This window comes from Trichechus manatus, unplaced genomic scaffold, assembly GCF_000243295.1.
Source record: "Trichechus manatus latirostris isolate Lorelei unplaced genomic scaffold, TriManLat1.0 scaffold00074, whole genome shotgun sequence".
Lineage (NCBI taxonomy): Eukaryota > Metazoa > Chordata > Mammalia > Sirenia > Trichechidae > Trichechus > Trichechus manatus.
The window spans coordinates 1,168,244-1,189,738 of record NW_004444010.1 but is presented as its reverse complement, the minus strand read 5'-3'; the positions used below and the strand labels follow the sequence as shown (position 1 = coordinate 1,189,738).

General features: G+C 37.8%; 1 non-coding gene across 1 annotated transcript; it reads right to left on the bottom strand.

Annotated features, from left to right (window-relative positions):
• Nucleotides 1-420: 420 nt before the first annotated feature.
• On the bottom strand, nt 421-526 carry LOC111821272 (U6 spliceosomal RNA). The gene has a single exon (XR_002824720.1). It is a non-coding gene; the product is annotated as a U6 spliceosomal RNA (small nuclear RNA).
• Nucleotides 527-21,495: the final 20,969 nt, after the last annotated feature.

Below are 21,495 nucleotides of genomic sequence, written 5' to 3'. Positions count from 1 at the left end.
TGTGGGCTAATATTTTCCTTGTGTCTTTGGTTTTCTTCATTCTCCTTTGCTCCAGACAGGATGGGACCAATAGATGTATCTTAGATGGTCACTCACAAACTTTTAAGACCCTAGTACTACTCACCAAAGTGGGATGTAGAACATATTCTTTATGGACTGTGTTATGCTAATTGACCAAGATGTTCCCTGAGACTATGGTCCCCAGCCCCCAGCACCAGCTACTTGGTCCCCCAAAGTGTTTGAATGTATATATTACCTGTTGCCGTTGAGTCAATTCTGATTCATAGGGACCCTATAGGACAGAGTAGAATGGCCCCATAGAGTTTACAAGGATTCAAACTGCTGACCTTTTGGTTAGCAGCCGTAGCACTTAACCACTATGCCATTAGGGTTTCCCCTTTCAATGTATCTAGGAAACTTAAAAATATGGAACACTTCACAAATTTGTGTGTCATCCTTGCACAGGGGCCATGCTAATCTTCTCTGTGTCATCCAATTATAGTATATGTGCTGCCGAAGCAAGCACACAAATTATTTTTTGTTCCATGAAACTACCTAATAGTTATATAGAATTCGTGGCAGCATGTAAAAGAGAGGAAACAGTGAAGACTATCAGAGTTATGTGCTAATTATGTAAGAAAAGTGGTATTGGAAGAGTCATTCTTAAAAATCTGAGTCTTTTGTTTAAAAACTTCATTCCACTGATCTGTGATTTACGAGGGATAAAAGTATCACGCAGCTGAAAGGGAAGAGGATAAGGTTTTAGCTCTGGTAGTTCCCTTAATACAAGGGCTGTTAATGTGTATTACATGATTTGTAAGACAATGTCTCAAGTGTTAGTTTGAGTTCATACAAGAAACTGAGAGTGTTCTAGTTTGCACACAAAAAGTCAACTGTAATCTCTTTTTGTAGACAGCACATGGCATAAATTCTTACTAAATATCATCAACTTATTTGCATTTAGCGTGCTATCGTCAGCTGGTTGATAAATGATTCTGTAATAGTGAGCGATACATAGCTTTAGTACCTCATTAATAATCGGGCAATTTGATTTTTTATGATTTGTGGGAAAGCTGCATAAGAGGTACTAATATGTTGTATAATATTCATCATTCTCACATTTATTAATTGATTGTGACCTCTTAAAAATCCCTCAAGAGAAGAGGGAGAAGTCATATTTATTTTTAAGTGAGAGGGGATGTTATTGGATATATAGGTAAAGATGGTCTTATAACTGGGCTAGCAGTCAGAAAATCTAGGAGGCAGACCTAGCTGTCACTAATCCAAAGTTATCTTACTCTAGGAAAAGTCATTTCAACTTTTCATAACCCAGTTTCCTCATCCTCAAAATACAAAAGTTGCTACAGCCAGTGATATTCAAATCATGCTCTGTAAAGTTCTAAATTTCATGGACGCACACCCAGCCTGGCTCAAGAGGCCAGGACTTTGGAGCTCTTCCTCCTTTAGCCAAAGCAGCCTAGATTCTGCCTGGTTATAAATTAGAACTCTCTATGATATTTTCTTTGGAAAAATAGATTCTGTTCTTTGAAAAACAAAGTTAGAAAAATGTGTACAAGATGCTCTCTGATCCATCCCAGCTCTGTGATTATCAGATTTGTCCAAGATCACAGAGGCAGATAGTGGTAGTTAAAAAAGAAACCCTTCATCAGAACAACGAGCCTCGATTTCTATTGTACATTTAGAATGTAAAATCTTAGGGAGTTTTTTTTAAGTGACAGGAAAGCTTCAGTGGTTCATTTTTAAAATAGGAAGATTTAAGTTCACACAGTTCACATGCCTTGCTCTTACTTTTGATTTTAGCCAGTAGCCAAGTGTGCACCAAAGTCTCACACACGAAGCCTCTTTCTTTTAAAATAAACAAACAAAACAGGATTCAGTGAGATTTTAATTAAAGGTAAATAAAAATTTACTGAAAACTTATCAAGTGTATCTCTTTAGAGGAGCAGCACGCCTAGCCCTGTGACCTTGGCTTCTAAATATAATTATTTCTTAAGGGGATCTGAGTGTCTGAGATAAGTGATTGATTACAGAAATGGGGCAGGAGATGTACAAGATATGCCTGAAACATCCTGTCATATCAAGCAAGAAAGCAAGTCCTCAAAGACTATTGAGAACATGTCGGTAAGATTCAGGAGCCAATCTGAAGAGGCACCTACTGGCCAATAATGGCATCGGTTGAACAACAATAACAACAACAACAAGATAACAAAAATAAAAATTTCTATGGATTGAGACATATCAAATATGTTTAAATCTATGAGATCCTAATGATAACCCTCTCCACCCCCCCAAGAAAAAGAACCTCTTGCTCAGTTTTGGAGAATGCTAGTGAACCAACTTATTATTTTGATGACTAGTATACAAAAGGAAATAACTAAGTATTTATTCAGCAATTGTCATTGAGGGACAGTTTTTTTGTTTTAAAATACTCCACCCAGCTAAAAAAAAAGAAAGAATTATAAAAATTAGAAGATCATCATTTTTCCACATCCGAATGAAATAATGGACCTAGGCATTGGTTATAAACGGCAGCTAACATTATAAAAAAGAGGAACAGCCAGATATGTGCTTCTAATGGACATACATAACAAAAGCTATGAATTGGCCTTGTCAGAAAGTTGAACAGGAATCTGGTCAAGCTCCTAGATCTAACTACAAATTTATAAGGAATACAGGCGACAGGGGAACATGAAAAATGACATGTAGATATTCAATCAGCAATACTGACATGATAGGTAACTCTGTACAACAAACAATCTAGTATTTTCAAATTTTCATCAAGATGTAGGAGAGTAAGTGACGGGGATTTAGAGATTAAGAATCATAGATTTATCAGCTAATTTACTATACATGAAACTTATTTTAATCTTGATTCAAAAAATTATAATTTAGGAAATTTGAAGGCTGACTGAATGTTTTATAACAATGTTGATGTTAGGTGCCATCAAGTTGGTTCCAACTCATAGCTACCCCTTGTACAATAGAACAAAACACTGCCCTTTTCCAGGGACTGGTCACTCCTGAATAACTTTATAATATTAAGAAGTTAGTATTAAGTTTTAGGTGAGATAGTATTATAGTTATGTTTTAAAAAATAGTATTTTTCTTTCAAAGATATGTAATAAACATTTATTAATGACATTATTTGATATCTGCGTTTTTATTGAAATAATCATGGGAGAGGGGGTGAATAGGAGCATGAATGAAACAAGACTGCCCATAAATTGATAATTGTTGAAGCTAGGTGATGCTAGGGGTACATTTTACCATTCTCTAAACCTTTGTATTTGTTTGAAAGTCTCTGTAATAAAATTTTAAGATGCAGTATTATAATTCAAAGTAAGGAGTTGTTCTTAACTAACAATCTTATGCTGAGTCATGCCCACTCTTACTGTCTGTTTAAGGCTCCACATGTAGGTGATTTTTAGAAGGAAATTCAGGCCATCCCCAAATTCAGAGCTAAGCTGCTAAAACAATATATAATAGAAACAAGTATATATTCAGTCTAGCATTAGACTTTGCCTCTCTGTGTTACCTCTGCTATTCTGTGTGTCAAAGCCTCTGACCTTTCATTTGCAGAAGCAGAGATTGTGAGTGCCTGGGAGGATCTGGTGGTGATGAGATGGTGGTGAGCTCAGTGAAGATGTTCACACAAGTCAATGCTTTCACACAATCTTAAAAGCAGACAGGCATCTTACTTCTGGACCATACAAAGGTTGATGTATATGAAGCTATCCATGACTTCACAGTCAAGAGATATAACATGGTCTCTCAGCCTGGACTTGCCTTGTCTCTCCCTTATATGCCAAGGCTGGTCTACAGCACTGTCTCTCTTTCTGTTTTGTGCCGAACCCTTAAAGTGCTTAGCAGTCTTAAGGGGCTGACCCTGATTTTCTACAACCAGTTACCACGTTAGGATCATCTTCTACAACTTCCATTCTCCTCTAAAATAAGCACAATCCACAGTTTCTGTCCACACCTGAGGTTGACAGTCTTTAGATGATGGAGGGAAGGGAAGTTATTCTCCTTCAATTCCCTTTTCTATTCTATCATTCTATCTATTCTATATTACTTTGCTTCACTTTTCTTGAGCATTTTGTTTGATCCTTCAGTGCCTGGCTTGACAGTGAAAAAGCTAAACATGGATTCTTCCTTTTTTTTTTTTTCCCCTCCATTCCTTTGTGACAATCCTAATTCTATTTGAGGCAATATATTTGGCCTTATGGACTAAAGGAGAAACAAAGAAAAGAAAAAAATTTCAAAATAACATCTCACCATATCAGAGACAACCTAAAGAGAATGTCCTTCAGGTCAGAAAGCAGGATTAGCAAACAGGGTTTCACTGTAGCCTATTGATTTTTTGTTGTTTGTTTAACAAACAGACACCTTGCTATGCTCTAGGAGTGCTATAGGAATGATGCATGATCCTTGTCCTTGTAGATCTAATAGTCCATGATACTTTAAAATACCATGCAAAAGTTTTGCCCAGAGTGAAATGGTAATTCTGAGAAATAGTACTATAACTCGGCTTCATGAGAGGAGTATTGGAGATGAGGACACTGAAGCTGTGCCTTGAAAGATGAGAAATATTGAGCCAGATTTAAAAAGGAGCGTTTCACATTGAGGAAGTGCAAGAAAAAATCACGTAGGACTGAAGTAGAGGGCTCTGGGCCAATAACTGCAAGAGGCAGCATTGTGTTATCTGAATGTCAAGTAGAAGGCAGGAACTATTGGAGATAAGGCTGAAGAGAAGACAGAATGTGTGCTAATGAGTTTTATCCAAGATGGGTTTTGAGAAGGAGAGTAACATGGCCTAACTTGTTTTTTAGATAGATTTCTCTCTGTGATAAATGCACTTCAGGACCAAAAAAAGATGTCCTGTCACAAGCTGTTGTGGGCCTGAACAAGAATATAACTAAGGAGAGATGAAGAGGAGGGGATACCTTTGAGGAAGAAACTTCATTGGCAGGTGTTCAGAAACAGCCAAGGAATTCTGCAAGCTCTCCTAAGATTCCCTTCCCTGGCCTCTGCACCACTAATGGCAAGAATGAATAAAAGACCTCAAACTTTCTCTTGCTCCTATCCAGTAATCCTCACTCTTTCCCTCATTCCCAGCATTTTCAACCTCACTAACATTATCTGTGTTGAAACCAGCAGTAAAAATCACATTACGCCCTAGGGGCAGTTATGTTAATGAGGCAGGACACAATCTACTGGATTAAGTTTGTATTTTGAGTTAAACTCTTGAGATACAAAAGAGAATCAAGCAGATAGGATAGGGACCTCATACCACCAAGCAAGTAGTGCCAGGAGCAGAAAGCATGTCCTTTGGATCTGGGGTCCCTGCACTGAGAAGCTCCTAGGCCAGGGGAAGATTGATGACAAGGACCTTCCTCCAGAGCCAAAGGAGAAAGAAAGCCTTCCGCTGGAGCTGATGCCCTGAATTCAGACTTCTAGCCTACTAGACTGTGAGAGAATAAATTTCTGTTTGTTAAAGCCATCCACTTGTGGTATTTCTGTTATAGTAGCACTAGATAACTAAGACAGCCCTTTGTCCCCATTTACAGTGGTCATCACAAGAAGTCCAGGGACTCAACGGTCATTCTACATCCCTAGATTCTAATTTCCATTTTGCTGTTTGAGTAGTGAGGCTCTCCACTTCCTTCTGGCACTTTCTATACCCATTTCCCATTTTATTTTTCCTCAAAGCACTTATCACATTCTGACATACTATATAATTTACTTGCTTATTTGATTGTCTGCCCTCTACACATAAACAGACATTAGAATGTGATCTCCATGATGACATTAATTTTTGTCTATTTGTTCATGGGTATTTCCCCAGTGCTTAGAATTGTATCTGGTACAAGAAATGTCTGAATGAGCAAATCTAGGAAGTAATAAGAGGCTGGGTTATCCACTGCATTTGAAGTAAGACAAAGAGAGTTGTTGAGACTGAAGACTGAGACTGACGTCTTCTCAGAGATTTAAGCATGACTATTTTCAGTACAATGCAGTACAGCAGAAACAATTTTCTAATCCCATTTGTTTTCCCAGAGTACGGAAAACCATTAACTGTACATTAAATATTAGGGAATTTCAGGCTGTATGTGGTTGTTATTGTTGTTGTTAAGTGCCATCAAGTAGGTTCTGACTCATCCCTATGTATAACAAAATGAAACACTGCCTTGTCCTGCACCATCTTTATTGCTATGTGTGAGCACATTGTTGCAGCCACTGTGTCAATCTATCTCGGTGAGGGTCTTCCTCTTTTCTGCTGACCCTCTACTTTACCAACCATGATGCACTTCTCTAGGGAACTGACGCTTTTGAATTATGGTGTTGGTGAGTGTCACAGATTGAATTGTGTCCCCCAAAAGTATCTGTCAACTTGGCTAGGTCATGATCCCCAGTATTGCATGGTTGATTTCCCTATGTGTTGTAAATCTTGTCACTATAATGTAATGAGATGGTGTCTTAGTCATCTAGTGCTGCTATAACAGAAATACCACAAGTGGATGGTTTTAGCGAAAAGAAGTTTATTTCCTCACAGTCAAAGCAGGCTAAAAGTCCAAATTCAGGGTGTCAGCTCCAGGGGAAGTCTTTCTCCCTCTGTCGGCCTTCTCATCAGTGTTCCCCCGGACTAGGAGCTTCTCTGCACAGGGACCCCAGTCCAAAGGATGTGCTTTGCTCCTGGCACTGCTTTCTTGATGGTATGAGGTCCCCCTGTCTCACTGCTCACTTCTGTCTTTTATATCTCAAGAGATTGCCTCAGGACACAATCTAGTCTTGTAGATCAGGTCCTGCTTTACTAACACAACTGCCACCCATCCTCCCTCATTAACATCATAGAGGCAGGTTTACAACATACAGGAAAATGACACAGTACCAGGAATCATGGCCTAGCCAAATTGATACACACATTTTTGGGGGGACATAATTCAAACCATGACAGATGGATTAGTGATAGTTATACTGATGAGATCTCCGAGATTAGATAGTGTCTTAAACCAGTCTTTTTTGAGATATAAAAGAGAGAAACGAGCAGAGAGACATGGTGACCTCATATCACCAAGAAAGCAGTGCCAGGAGCAGAGCACGTCATTTGGACCTGAGGTTCCTGCGCTGAGGTGCTCCCAGACAAAGGGAAGATTGAGGAAAGGACCTTTCCTCCAGAGCCAACAGTGAAAGCCTTCCCCTGGAGTTGACGACCTGAATTTGGGCTTGTAGCCTACTGGACTGTGAGAGAATAAATTTCTCTTTGTTAAAGCAATCCACTTGTGATATTTCTGTTATAGCAGCACTAGATGACTAAGACAGTGAGGAATATTGGATATACCTTGGACTGACAGAAGAATGAACAAATCTGTCTTGGAAGAAGTGCAGCCAGAATGCTCCTTAGAAGTGGGGATGGTAAGACTTCATGTCATGTATTTTGTATAGCTTGTATGTAACTTAGGTTTTTCACTTAGACAATTTGATAGCATACTTTTGAATATTTGCTAAAATCAGAGATGGTTTCCTTCTAATTTTGGTTCTTTTAATTTTGGTTACAGAACATTCCCATGGAATTTCAAAAACATTCCATGTTTTATATGTTACAACCAATGAAATTTATCTTTTGGGAAAACTTTAGAGAAACTTAAGCATGACTAATTTCAGTACAATACAGTACAGCAGAAATAATTTACTAATCCCCTTTGTTTTCCCAGAGAGTGGAAAGCCTTTAATTGTAGGTTAAATATTAGGGGATTTCAGGCTATAAACATAAATTTGTTCAAGTGCTGTATTGGCACCATGAAGCAAGAGAAAAAAACAAAGGAGAAAGAGCTAAGAGGAGCAGGAAGAGGAGGCTTGGAGTTCAGAGGAGGAAAGTGAAAAGAGTTTTTTTTTGACATTTATTAAATAAGAGAACATTATAAAGAGCAGTAGACAAATATAGACACTCAGAAAATGGGGATAAAAAATTGACACATGGCATCAAGCCCTGCTCAAATAAGATTATCTATATTTTGGCACAGGTTTCAAGCTATTACTTTAGTATTCCCTAAAAAATTATTTAATTCTTGACTTTTCAAGAAGAAAGAACCTCTAATGCCCATTGTCCCATATACACACTGTATTTGCCAATATACATATGGCCCAAAAATACATACGTCAAATCTTCTCTGAAAGAATTTACATTTAGTCTTCTGACTTACTTTAGTTACAGAAGAAATCATTACAAGTAATTAAATATAAATGGTAGGAAGTTGTTGTTTTTAGGTGCCTTCCAGTCAGTTCCAACTCATAGCGACCCTAAGTACAACAGAAAGAAAAACTTCCCCGCCGTGCACCATCCTCACGATCATGCTATATTTGAGCCCATTGTTGCAGCCACTGTGTCAATCCATCTACTTGAGGCTCTTCCTCTTTTTCACTGACCCTCTACTTTACCAAACATGATGTCCTTCTCCAGGGACTGGTCCTTCCTGATAACATGTCCAAAGTACATGAGATGAAGTCACCCCATCCTAGCTTCTAAGGAGCATTCTAGCTGTACTTCTTCTAAGACAGATTTATTGGTTCTTCTGGCAGTCCATGGTATATTCAATATTCTTGGCCAATGCCATAATTCAAAGGCATCAATTCTTCAGTCTTACTTTTATTCACTATCCAGCTTTCACATCCATATAAGGCAATTGAAAACACCAAGGTTAGGTTCAGGCACGCCTTAGGCATGATGAAGGTGAAGAAAATTACAAGTGCAATTTTCAGAGTCTCTTCTGATATCCATTTTCCCAATGCAATACGTCATTTGACTTTCTGACTGCTGGTTCCATGGGCATTGATTGTGGATCCAAGTAAAATGAAATCCTTGACAACTTCAATATTTTTTCTGTTTATCATGATGCTACTTATTGGTCCAGTTGCGAGGATATTTTTTCTCCTGTATGTTGAGGTATAATCCATAGTGAGGTCTGTAGTCTTTGATCTTCATCAGTAAATTCTTCAATTCCACTTCTCTTTCAGTAAGCAAGATTTAGTCATCTGCATATTGCAGGCTGTTAATGACTCTTCCTCCAATCCTGATGCTCCGTTCTTCTTTATGTAATACACCTTCTCGGATTGTCTCCTCAGCGTACAGATTGAATAAGTATAGCAAAAGGATTCAACTCTGACACACACCTTTTCAGATTTTAAACCATGAAGTATCCCTTTGTTCTCTTCAAACAACTGCCTTTTGTTCTATGTATACGTTCCACATGAGCAAAATTAAATGTTCTGGAATTCCCATTTTTCGCAATGTTATCCATAATTTGTTATGATCCATACAGTTGAATGTCTTTGCATAGCCAATAAAACACAGGTAAACGTCTTTCTAGTATTCTCTGCTTTCAGCCAAGATCCATCTGATACCAGCAATGATATCCTTCCTTCCACATCCTCTTCTGAATCCAGCTTGAATTTCTGGCAGTTCCCTGTCAATGTGCTGATGCAACTGTTTTTGAATTATCTTCAGAAAAGTTTTACTTGCTTGTGATGTTAACAATACTGGTCAATAATTTCCCACATTCCTCTGGATCACCTTTCTTTGGAATGGGCACAAATATGGATCTCTTCCAGGTGGTTGGCCAAGTAATGGTCTTCTAAATTTTTTGGCATAAATAAGTGAGCACTTCCAGTGTTGCATCCATTTGTTAAAACATCTCAGTTGGTACTCGGTCAAGTCCTGGAGGCTTGTTTTTCACCAATGCTTTCAGTGAAGCTTGGACTTCTTCCTTCAGTACCATCAGTTCTTCATCATATGTTACCTCCTGAAATGGTTGAAAGTCGACCAATTCTTTTTGGTACAGTTACTCTGTGTATTCCTTCTATCTTCTTTTGATGCTTCCTGCGTCATTGCCCATGGAATCCTTCAATATTACAGGCTTGAATTTTTTCTTTGGTTCTTTCACCTTGAGAAGTAAAGAGTGTGTTCTTCCCTTTTGGTTTTCTAACTCCAGTTCTTTGTACATGTCATTATAATACTTTACTTTGTCCTTTTGAGGACCTTTTGAAATCTTCTGTTCAGCTCTTTTACTTTATCAGTTCTTCCTTTTGCTACTCTACATTCAAGTGCAATTTTCAGAGTCTATTCTGATATCCATTTTGGTCTTTTCTGTCTTTTTAATAACCTTTTGCTTTCTTCATGTATGATGTCTTTGATGTCATCACATAATTCTCCTGGTGTTTGGTCATTAGTGTTCAATGTGTCAAATCTATTCTTGAGATGGTCTCTAACTTCAGGTGGGATATACTCAAGGTTGTAATTTGACTCTCATGGACTTGCAATTTTCTTCACCTTCAACATGAGGTTTCATGGTAGCAATTGAGGGTCTATTCTTCAGTTGGCCCCTGGCCTTGTTCTGACTGATGATTTTGAGCTTCTCCATAGTCTCTTTCCACAGATGTAGGAGATTTGATTCCTATGTTTTCCATCTGGCTAGGTCTACGTGTATAGTTGCCATTTATGTTGTGGAAAAAAGGCATTTGCAATGAAGAAGTCGTTGGTCTTGCAAAATTCTGTCATGCTGTTGCCAGGTGGAAACCCCAGGTTCTGCTTGGCGTGACTCCTATCAGCCAATAGACGAAAGACTGAGAGAAAAGCAGAAAGGCAACTTTATTTTGTTGTGCAAGGAAAGGAAGTAGGTGGGGCTGCTGCTGCCAGACTGCTCCTCAAGTGCAAGCGGAAAGGTAACTTTTAAGGTGTTTACAAGTAGAAAATTCATACAAGTTACGTAAGTAACATTATTAATCATACTACACAGGTGCAATGGGGTTTACATATAACTTCATGCATTGTCAGGATTTTAATGTGAAGTTATTGGGCGGCCAAGCAAAGGAACCAGGATTCCAATGTAAAGTTATGAGGTAGGCCAAGCAAGCTGCTTGAGAGTGGAATTTTCCACAGCCTGGGGACCTCTGTCTTAATGCAATCTCTGGCATCATTTCTGTCACCAAGGCCATAGTTTCCAACCACCAATCCTTCTTCTTTGTTTGCATCTTTCACATTCCTATCATCAGTAATTATCAATGCATCTTGATTACATCTTTGATCAATTTCAGACTGCAGAATTTGCTAAAAATCTTCAATTTCTTCATCTTTGGCATTAGTGGTTGATGCATAAATTTGAATAGTAGTCATATTAACTGGTGTTTCTTGTAGGCATATGGACTTTATCCTATCACTGGCAGCATTGTTCTTCAGGATAGACCTTGAAATGTTCTTTTTAACAATGAATATGACACCCTTCAACTTTAATTTGTCATTCCTGGCATAGTAGACCATATGATTGTCTTATTCAAAATAGCTAATACCAGTCCATTTCAGCTGACTAATGCCTAAGATATTGATCTTTATGCATTTCATATCATTTTGGATGACTTACAATTTTCCTAGATTCATAACTCATATATTCTACGTTCTGGTTATCAATGGATGTTAGCAGCTGTTTCTTCTCATTTCGAGTTGTGCCACATCAGCCAAGGAAAGTCCTGAAAGCTGTACTCTATCCACATCATGAAGGATGACTCTACTTTAAGGAAGCAGCTCTTCCTCAGTGGTATTTTGAGAGTCTTCCAACCTGAGGAGCTCACCCTCTGGCACTATATCAGACAACGTTCTGCTGTTACTCATAAGGTTTTCACTAGCCAATTTTTTTTTGTAAGTAGATTGCCAGGCCCTTCTTCCTGTCTTAGTCTACTTGCATGGATGAAACCTCTCCACCTTGGGTAACTCTGCTGGTATTTGAAATACTGGTGGCACAGCTTCCAGCATCACAGCAACATGCAAGCCACTACAGTACAACAAACTGACAGATGAGTGGTGGGGTCAGGAAGGGAGAATGATTTAAAAAGTATATAGCTAATCAGGAAAGGAAGTCAAGGAGAGTAGGATAGTGAGCAATGGAGCTCTTATTTATTTAGTGACTTTTTTGTCACATTCAATATTTATATGCTTTAAACATATTCTCATTTAATCATTACCACAATCCTGGAAAATACATATTATTTTCCTTGTTTTACAGATGAGAATAAATGCCATTAGCTGTAAGCCCAGGGAATGGAAATTTAATCCATGTTGTCTGACATTAAATTGACTGTTCTTTATCATATATTTTACACAAGATCTTAAAAATAATTTATGTAAATGAGATTCTAAAAGCCTAGTTGTGCAAAGTCAAGAACATGGCCGTCATGTTCTTATTGCCAGCACTCCCCTGCTTTGTGGGCATTTATAAAATTCTACTAAATTTGACTTAGAAGCAACATACACACTACAAGGGAGCAGTTGTTTTGTGAGTGTTTTGGGAAAGAGTAGAGAAAGCAAGAATTCATTTGTGGGAGTGTAGACAAAGAGCAGTGTTCTTACTGTGCAGCAGCGACTGGGGAAGATTTCCAGTTTTAGAAAAAGAGTGGGGGAAATGAAGCAATAAACAGGATTGACCTCCATTATAATAAAATTTCTACCATATTTATCATGCTCAAATATAGGGAAAATTGATATTAGTGTATATATCTCTTATTCACTAGCATCAACATATTTATTCACTATCTAAAATTAATACAGGAAAAAATCAAAAAGCACTTTTCCATTTAAGAAGAAGAGCTGATAAATCACATTGATATACATTTAAGAGAATGGAATGATGCCATTTAGATGTCCAGTAAAAGTATTGCTGATATTATTCTTCTGTTACATTGTAAATTTAATAACTAACCTAGTTGATATATATTTTTGGCATGGTGTGCATGGCCTCATTTTATTTTCTAAGTTATAAACTAATGGCTTGACAAATTAACTTCTGGGACAGAAGAATTCCTAAATGTGAGTTTGTCTATGTTATAAGCTATTTTTTATTATTGTCGTAAATATATATATATATATATGTAAAATACAACGTTTGCCTTGCACTACTTACATCAATCACGTTGTGCAATTCAACATTTTTCAATTTAGTGTCACTGCTTACATCAATCATGTTGTGCAATCATCACCAAAATCCACTGTGATAAGCTTTTATTGGAGTCAGTACACACCTATATACAACAGGGAACCTAGTTATCACACTGTTCCAAACCAACTCTTTTCTTGGAGCAGTAGACAGGATTTTAATCTATCTTTGCTACTTCAAGTATTTGGGGAAATTAAATAGACTCTGAGCCTCATCTCTAACATAGGATGATTGAGAGAATTAAATAAGATAACATATAATACACCTAGCTCAGTCTCTGGGATATGGAAGTCATTGGATAATGATAATTATTCTTCTTATCTTTTAGCTATTCACTGGGAAGCAAGGGATAAATGAGGAGGAAAAGTGAATAGTAAGAGCAAGCAGACGTGCAAGACTGGGAGAGAAGATAGGCATGCATACTGTTATTATAATACTTTAGTGAAGAAATTATTCAATTTCTTAAAAAATACCCATACAATTCAAATTGTTAAATGAGTGACCTTTTTATTTTCCTTGGGAAAATAAAAATGTGCTAGATGAAATGTGTCAACTAAGTGCCATTCCTTTTCAGAGGTGAGTAAGTCTATAACTTTTGAATGCTGATCAAACATCCCAGGTGGAAATAACTCTGTATTTTTATTATTTTGTGGGGAAAAGAAAATATTTTATAATTAGAGTGTTGGTAGAAATTAATCAATAGATACTGTTAATATTTTAATTAAAAGCCTTTTTAATAAGAAACAGTTGTTTTTGACTGTATTCTGCTAACAGAGTTTAAATCAATAACATTTTATGGTCTTCAGGAAGACTTATTTCTGCAAAATTTCAACTATCTGAATATCTGTAAGTAACAAAGAAATGTGTGCCTTGATTTATGGATCAAATATTCTCAAAAATAAATTCATTTTCCTTTTAAAAATTATTTATTGAAAGAGTAAAACTGTACATTAAGCACTGGGCTTTCAGAATAAGCTTAGTAATACTAAGTCTTTTTAATATGAAAAACTATAATAATTTTAAAAGTATGGATTTTTTTGTCAGAAACAAAAATTCCAGGTATGATTATATATCTACTGTAAGGCCTTCTGGATAGATGAAAAAATTTCCCCACAGGATATTAATTTGGCACAGGAGACCCTACAGTAGAAATATTAGAAATGTAAGAAATCGTTTAATATTTCTGAATTTTGTTCCTTTGGGAAGTAGCTATCAGGCTTCTAGCAGATTTATTCACAGTATTTTCTGATGGCCTGTCGTTTATTAAAACATGTTCCCCAGTCAACACAAAATTGGAAACATTAGCTTTCTTTAATAACTCGGGCAGGTTTGAACCCATAATGTTTAATAAAATTATTTTTTCACATTTTGCATAGGATTTCCATTTTCCTGGGAGAAGACTAGACTATTGTTGTCCTTCCTCATTTCTCTCCAGCATTTTCGGTCTTTGAAACCTCTAGTTACCTCAAGACTTAAATTTATTAAATAAAAAGATAATGAATAAAAAACAGCAGTTTTAGAGATTTCAGTCCTTTAAGGAATGCCAGAGACAACAGAGATCCTGCAGAATTCTGCAGCAGAAGGAAGTTCTGGAGAAAGCTTCATAAATAAATATAGAATTATGATTTGAGATAAGCTATTTCCTTTGTGGTTGTTAGAGAATGCTTAAAGCATAAAAGACTTTTTTTTTTTTTTAAATGAATGGGAGGTGAGAAATGGAAAAGGCTAGTTTCCTGTAATGTAGGAGCTAGAGTACTGTGGGAAAAGTGAGAGTATTAACCATACACTAGCTCTATTTCTTAACAAAAAAAAAAACCTAGCTAAATATAAGCTAAATATTATAAGTGTTCAAATGAGCTTTGTCAAAATCCTCCTTCCTTTTCATATGTATCTCAGTATTATTCCTCTGTGGATTAATGACAAACTTATTGGGGATGGTGGCAGGAGGACAAGAATGTGGGTAAAAGGAGACAGTTTCATTCTGCATTCAATATTTCATCTAGAAGAGAATGGCAAATACGTTTTATATTGTTTGATACCTATGACCAGTTGGTAGTCTTCCCAGAGTGCTGTTTTAAAAAAAAAAGTATTTGAGGCCTCATCTGGATTCACGAAAGCATAAATCCATTAGTAATATCTGAAGACACTGGCAAACGGAGTGACTGTGCATTTGCTAAGTATTTGCCACTCCTGACCTAGAACATTGCTGCTATTTAATGAAAGTCCAAAATTTCATGGGATAATCAGGATTTGTTACTAATAGCATTCAACTTTTTCTAAACACTGGGTTTGGAAAAATCCAATTTTTAGGGTTTCTTGTTATATTTCTAGCTATTAATTCTTACTTTGTCTAACAATTATGATTTTGATGATGCAATAAAATTATGAAATGAAAAAAACTGAGTGTCTCCATAGAGAAAAAAATAATCTGTCCTAATTTTCCTCCTGAATTTTTTTGCTTTTATTCTTTTATGCCTGCCATCTCCTCTGCTCTCTCTTCCTTTCTAAACAGTATTATTTTAAAATGTTCTTATCTTGGAAGCAGCTAAATTTGAACTGATGTATGCAGTATATCAGTTCCAAGTTTATCAGCAAATACTCAGTAGGGAACTACCCTTCAGAAGTGCCAGTAACTTTGTGTTACTGGCAGCCACTATGCTTTGGAAGCCTTCCTTCTTTTTTTCCCCTTTAGTTAAAAGATGTCACTTGAAAAGATGGATGTCACTATAATTTCTGTTGAGCTGGGACACTAGTCTTCAGCTAGAACACTATGATTTCATGAAAGCCTGAATCAGACCCACAAGATAATATCTGAGTCAGCTGCGCCTACTTTTGTTTTGAATATAATTAAAAGCATGAAACAAATGGTTTTCATACATTTTCTCGTTGAAAAATAAATAAATACTAAGTCTGAGAATTGGAAGATAATGCAATTGGAACGACAAATAGGTAATTTTATTCATGGGATCCTCAATCAGCTATCTAATATCCAGAAAACCAATTTAACTAAAATTAGCATCAAATATGTTCAACATGTTCAATAATGACGGATTCAAATTGGTACTATGAGAAGATACTAGGGTGGGAAGTTGTCATATAAATCACAGATGTATCTAATGTTATACGTATGCTTCGATAATCTCTCTCTTACCAGTGTTTTTCTTAGTTTATGATACATGGGAGTATTTAAAATGCTTCTGTGTCATGAAGACTATGTCAAAACACAGAGCAATATGTGACTTACATAATAGTAAATGCTGATGATACCTGCAAGTGTCGTGGCTGCTAAAGCTAAGAGGTGATGTTGGGGCAGTCATGGGTTCTTTCGCTTCTTGACAGTGCTACAGCTGAGAATGCAAATCCCTAAGCTTGTCATTTTCTTTCTGTAAGTTCTCCAGTGCAGTCAGAAACAACTAGTCCAAATATTTCTACCCACACTCAGAGTACCCTTTTAAATTAATAGTTTATCAGGTATAACTCATCAATGTCAATCTCTATTTATGATTTGTGCTTTATAATTCTTATGATTTATAATTTATTTTATGGCTATTTTACCAGCTTTTTGATGCTAAAATATTATGAAACCTCTTGGTTTACTTTCATTTGTATTCAATATCAACTTCATAAAATCTTTGTATGTGATTACTCCAGAGCAGCTTGGTGATTTTGTGGGTCTTGTAGGTTCTAGCATGGGCCATGGCACACAGACGAGCATGTCAAGTGGCTGATAGCAGCTGCATCATTGCCTGTGTCCTCCACCCCCACTGGAGGCTTTAAGGAGTAAGGTGTCCCTAGACTTTCATATCAAAGCACACTTATTTTTTCAGTGAATGTTTTCATTCTGTCCTTGAAAGCTAGGAGTTCGATGCATCATCTATGGAAAATGCTGGTGAAAGAGTAATATATCTGTGTTCAAGCCATCCACTTGTGGTATTTCTGTTATAGAAGCACTAGATAACTAAGACAGAATTTGGTACTGGGAGTGGGGTGCTGCTGTTAACAAATACCTAAAATGTGTAAGCTGTTTTGAAACTGTGAATGGATAGAGGCTAGAAGAGTTTTAAAGTACCTAATAGTAAAACCCTAGATTGCCTTGAAGAGACTGTTGGTGGAATTATGGAAGCCAAAGACAATTCTGGTGAGGACTCAGAAGGAAGTGAGAAAAGCTGTTAGAGTGGAGATGGTGCAGATGGCAAGAAGCAACAGCGGAGAAGCGGCAACAGCAGAATCAGGAGACTAGCGTGAGACAGCGCTGAAGCCGATCCATGGAGAGAGAAAGCTGGTTGCCTTTGTGCAGGGGGCTTCCTGGTGGAATGGGGTGTCTCCAGGCACATATCAGTGGAGCTAGGCTTGCTGACCCACAGAGCAAGAGAGCTGAGTGCCTTCTGGCTGAAGTTTCCTGGCAGAGTGGGGTGCCTCCAAGCACTTATCGGTGGAGCAACAGAGTTTTCGAAGACTTGCCCCAGCAGGGCAGACGAGGGCTATGAGGCTTGACGGCCCAAGAGACCAAGGAACCAAGAAGCAGAAGCTAAAGAAACAAGGAGCACAGGAAGTATAGCCGCCTCAGCCTCAAACGGTGGAGTAGCCACTCAGATGGACTAGGAGAATGGGGCCACCCAAAGCCAAGGGAGCGGAGTTGCCATTCCAGTGAGCCTCAAAGGCAATGCTGAAGCCCAGGACCAAGAGACCTCCACTCAGAATCCAGAAAGTGTGACCAATACCTAGAGTCTGGAGGGCAGGTCCATTGTGTAAATGGCCTCAGAGAACAGAGGATTATTTTCAAGCTTTGAGGGCTAATGCAATGTGTTCTGCTGACTTATTTGGTGCCTACTATCCCTTTTTCCCCTCTCCAATTCCTGCCATTTGTAATGGAAATGTCTACCTTGTACTTGTAGTAGTAGTACAACATATTACTGAACTTTGGAAGCAGATAGCTTGTATTCTGGATTTCACAGATGAAGAGGAATTTTTGGATTTTGGACTTGGAGTAGAAATAAGAGTTTAATTATAATATGATGGGATGAAGGAGTTTTATATGTGGCAAAGACAGGAATTTTTGGGGGGTCAAAGGGTGGAATGTCATGGATTCAATTGTGTCCCCCAAAAATATGTGCATCAATTTGGCTAGGCCATGATTCCCAGTATTGTGTGATTGTCCACCATTTTGTCATCTGATGTGATTTTCCTATGTGTTGTAAATCCTATCTCTATGATGTTAATGAGATGGGATTAGTGGTAGTTAATGGGACAGGACTCAATCCGCAAGATTAGATTGTATCTTAAACAAATCTCTTTTTGATATATAAAAGAGAGAAGTGAGCAGAGAGACATGGGGCCCTAATACCATTAAGAAAGTAGTGCTAGGAGAAGAGCACCTCCTTTGGACCCAGGGTCCCTGTGCTGAGAATCTTCTAGTCCAGGGGAAGACTGATGACTAGGACCTTCCTCAGAGCCAACAGAAGGAGAAAGACTTCCTCAGGAGTTGATGCCCTGAATACAGACTTCAAGCCTCATAGACTGTGAAAGAACTAATTTCTCTTTGTTAAAGCCCATCCACTTGTGGTATTTCTGTTATAGCAGCACTAGATAACTAAGACAAAGAGATACAGGTTATTTCTGGTTATCTGGCAGATTTAGCTATGCGTTAAAGTAAGAACTCAATTTATTGCACACGTACTTCACATACTACTAGGGAAGGCCATGGCAGATCTATCAAACCCTTCCTGACTTATTCTAATGAAAATATTGATGATATACTTTTACTTTATTAAAAAATGAAAAATTCAGCACAAATACTGAATCTAAGAGTATACTGGGGCAATAAAAATAAACCACTGTCTTCGGCTAACAGGGAGTTCTGGTGACAAATAGGGTAAATAATTATGTTGATGGTTTTACTGGGCCTACTGGTATGTGGACTTGCTTTAAAACTGTATTTATCACCTGTTCAAAGGCTGATTCCAGTTTTATGGGGCCTCAAGCTTATGCAATTTGAAGAGCCCTCTTTAAGAAAAAGAAGATAAAACTATTTTGTTTTCAAATTTTGCAAAACTAGTGACACACTGCTAGTGTCCTCCCAGGGATAATCAGGTGAAGGGCCCTGATGCTTGAAACTCATCATGATTATGGTGAATCTACTTGTAATTACATTGGCACCATCGATTCTGTGCTGATAAGTTGACAATTGGGTTGTCTGAATCTCCAGGAGTTGGATTTGTTTGGAAATGACTGTCAGGAGAGAAGAAAAGGAGTCAATAAAGGACAAAGTAGAGTAGAAAGAGGAGAACCATTATGTGGCTGAAGACATTAGCAAGCTAGCTGACATATTCAGAAGCTCAAACACCAAGCTATCTAATAAGACCCAAAATTTAGTACTTCCTAAAGTTTTTGCCGAATCCCTGGGTGGAGCAAACAGTTAATGCACTCAGCTGCTAACCAAAGGTTGGAAGTTTGAGTCCGCTGAGAGGCCTAGAAATCTACTTCAGAAAAGTCAGCCATTGAAAACCGTACGGAGCACAGTTCTACTCTAATACACACGTGGTCGCCATGAGTTGGAATTAACTATACAGCAGCTGGTTGTTTTTTTGTTGTTTTTGTTTGTTTGTTTTGTTTGTTTTAAGTGTTTGCAGTCTCCCCTTCATTCAAGGAGCTTGTGGTCTTTGAACTGGCTCTTGTCTGGGAATTGGAGGCCTGTAGATTTGTAGTTGTAACTGAGATTCTTGCATATTGGAATATTGCAAAACTAGAACTGAACTTCCCTCCTTTTCTCTCCACCTCCTTCAATGCTGGAAATTCTGAAGAACGGGTCTTCCTCAACTGGTGCTGGTATCTCTGAGAAGTCATGATAGAGATGTTATGGGGTAGGCGATCCACAAACTAGAACAAACTGTTGCCACTGGGAACACTGCCATTGCCAGGGTGAAGAATCATTTCTGTAGTGATGGTGATAGGAATAGGAAACAAATAGGAGACAAGTATTTCTTTTCCCTATTCCAACTTTCTGGCACCCTCTAGCACCACTCACTGGAACAACCTAATAGTGATCTAGCTGGCAAAATAGAAATGCGGTTTGCAGAGTTCCAGACTCAAGTACAGAAGGGTAAGTTTGAAACTGATAGACAATGGCTTCATAATCAGCACCTCATCAGTGGCAGACATACTACAGTGCTGCTCTAGAATTCTTTTATTCATTGCACATACACTTCTTTAACGCCTAGCACACACCAGGAACTTGAGAGAAGTTAAGAGTAGTGAGCAAAATGGGCTACGTCTCTGCCCTCATAAAGTTAGGATTGTAATGGGAAAGCCCGTTAATAGCGATTTTAAGAGATAAAAAGAACTTTTCAGATAGTGATAAATCCTGTGAAGACGAGAAAAGAGAGATTGCTTATGTTTGTATTGTTTCATAACAAGTTACCTAGTTCTCTAGAGTCTCTCAGTGGACAATTTGTTCTAAGAGACCACAGGCAAGCACTTAATCAGCTATTTTTCCACTTCACTTGGTACTGTGAGTTTCTAGGTTCCATTACAAGAATGTGAATGCAAGTTTCACAGCTTTAAATCTATCTCAGCAATATAATCAATTTTAAATACTGCATATTTCTCCCATGGTCTATATTTACACTGAACTTCTGGTACCACGTTCTGTATCAGAGTATTTGGTTGCAAGCCACAGAAACTTAAACAAACAAACAAAAATGGTACTTAAAAAAAAAAAAAACTTCAGCAAAAAGATACCTCACAAGATTGAATAAAAAGCCAAAAACAGCTTGAAGAGTACAGAAACCAAGCATCTCCAGGTTGTATTAAGGCAGGTAGAGCTTAATAGTCTTATCCATGTGCCATTGTTGAAAAAAATAAGCAAAGTCACCTATTTTCTTCTATCCTTGTGGTGCTCTAATTGGGATTCATAATCTCTGGAGAGAAAGGGCTCAGGTCCTGTGTTCATCCCTGGGCTCTCTTACAGTGCGTGAGAAGAGTGATCTGTCTAATAAGAGCCTCTGCCTCATTTCCGATTTCATAGGGGTGGAGAGTGAAGCTTAATGCAGTGTGCTGCTAAGACAGTTCATAATCAGAGATGTCTCTACCCAAAATTAAATAGAAAGGTGTTAGGTATGAAAGTGAACACCGTACATATCTACCATACTCATTGCTGTTGAGTCGATTCTGACTCATAGTGACCCTACATGGCAGAGTAGAACTGCCCCATAGGGTTTCCATGGAGCAGCTGGTGAATTCAAACTGCCAACCTTCTGGTTATTAGCAGCCTGAGCTCTGAGCCACTGTGCCACCAAGGCTCCAAAAGTCAAAAATTACTACAGTCAACCTCACCATGTAACTGCTGTCTCCTAATAGTCCAAATAAATTAGGATGGACTGGATATTACTTGTTGGGTTTAAATTCATGCACACACATTTGCAGGAGAGATATTACTGTCTTACTAATTAAGTGAAATAATTGAAGGGCAGAATTGCTATGCCATTCTGTTGACCCAGAT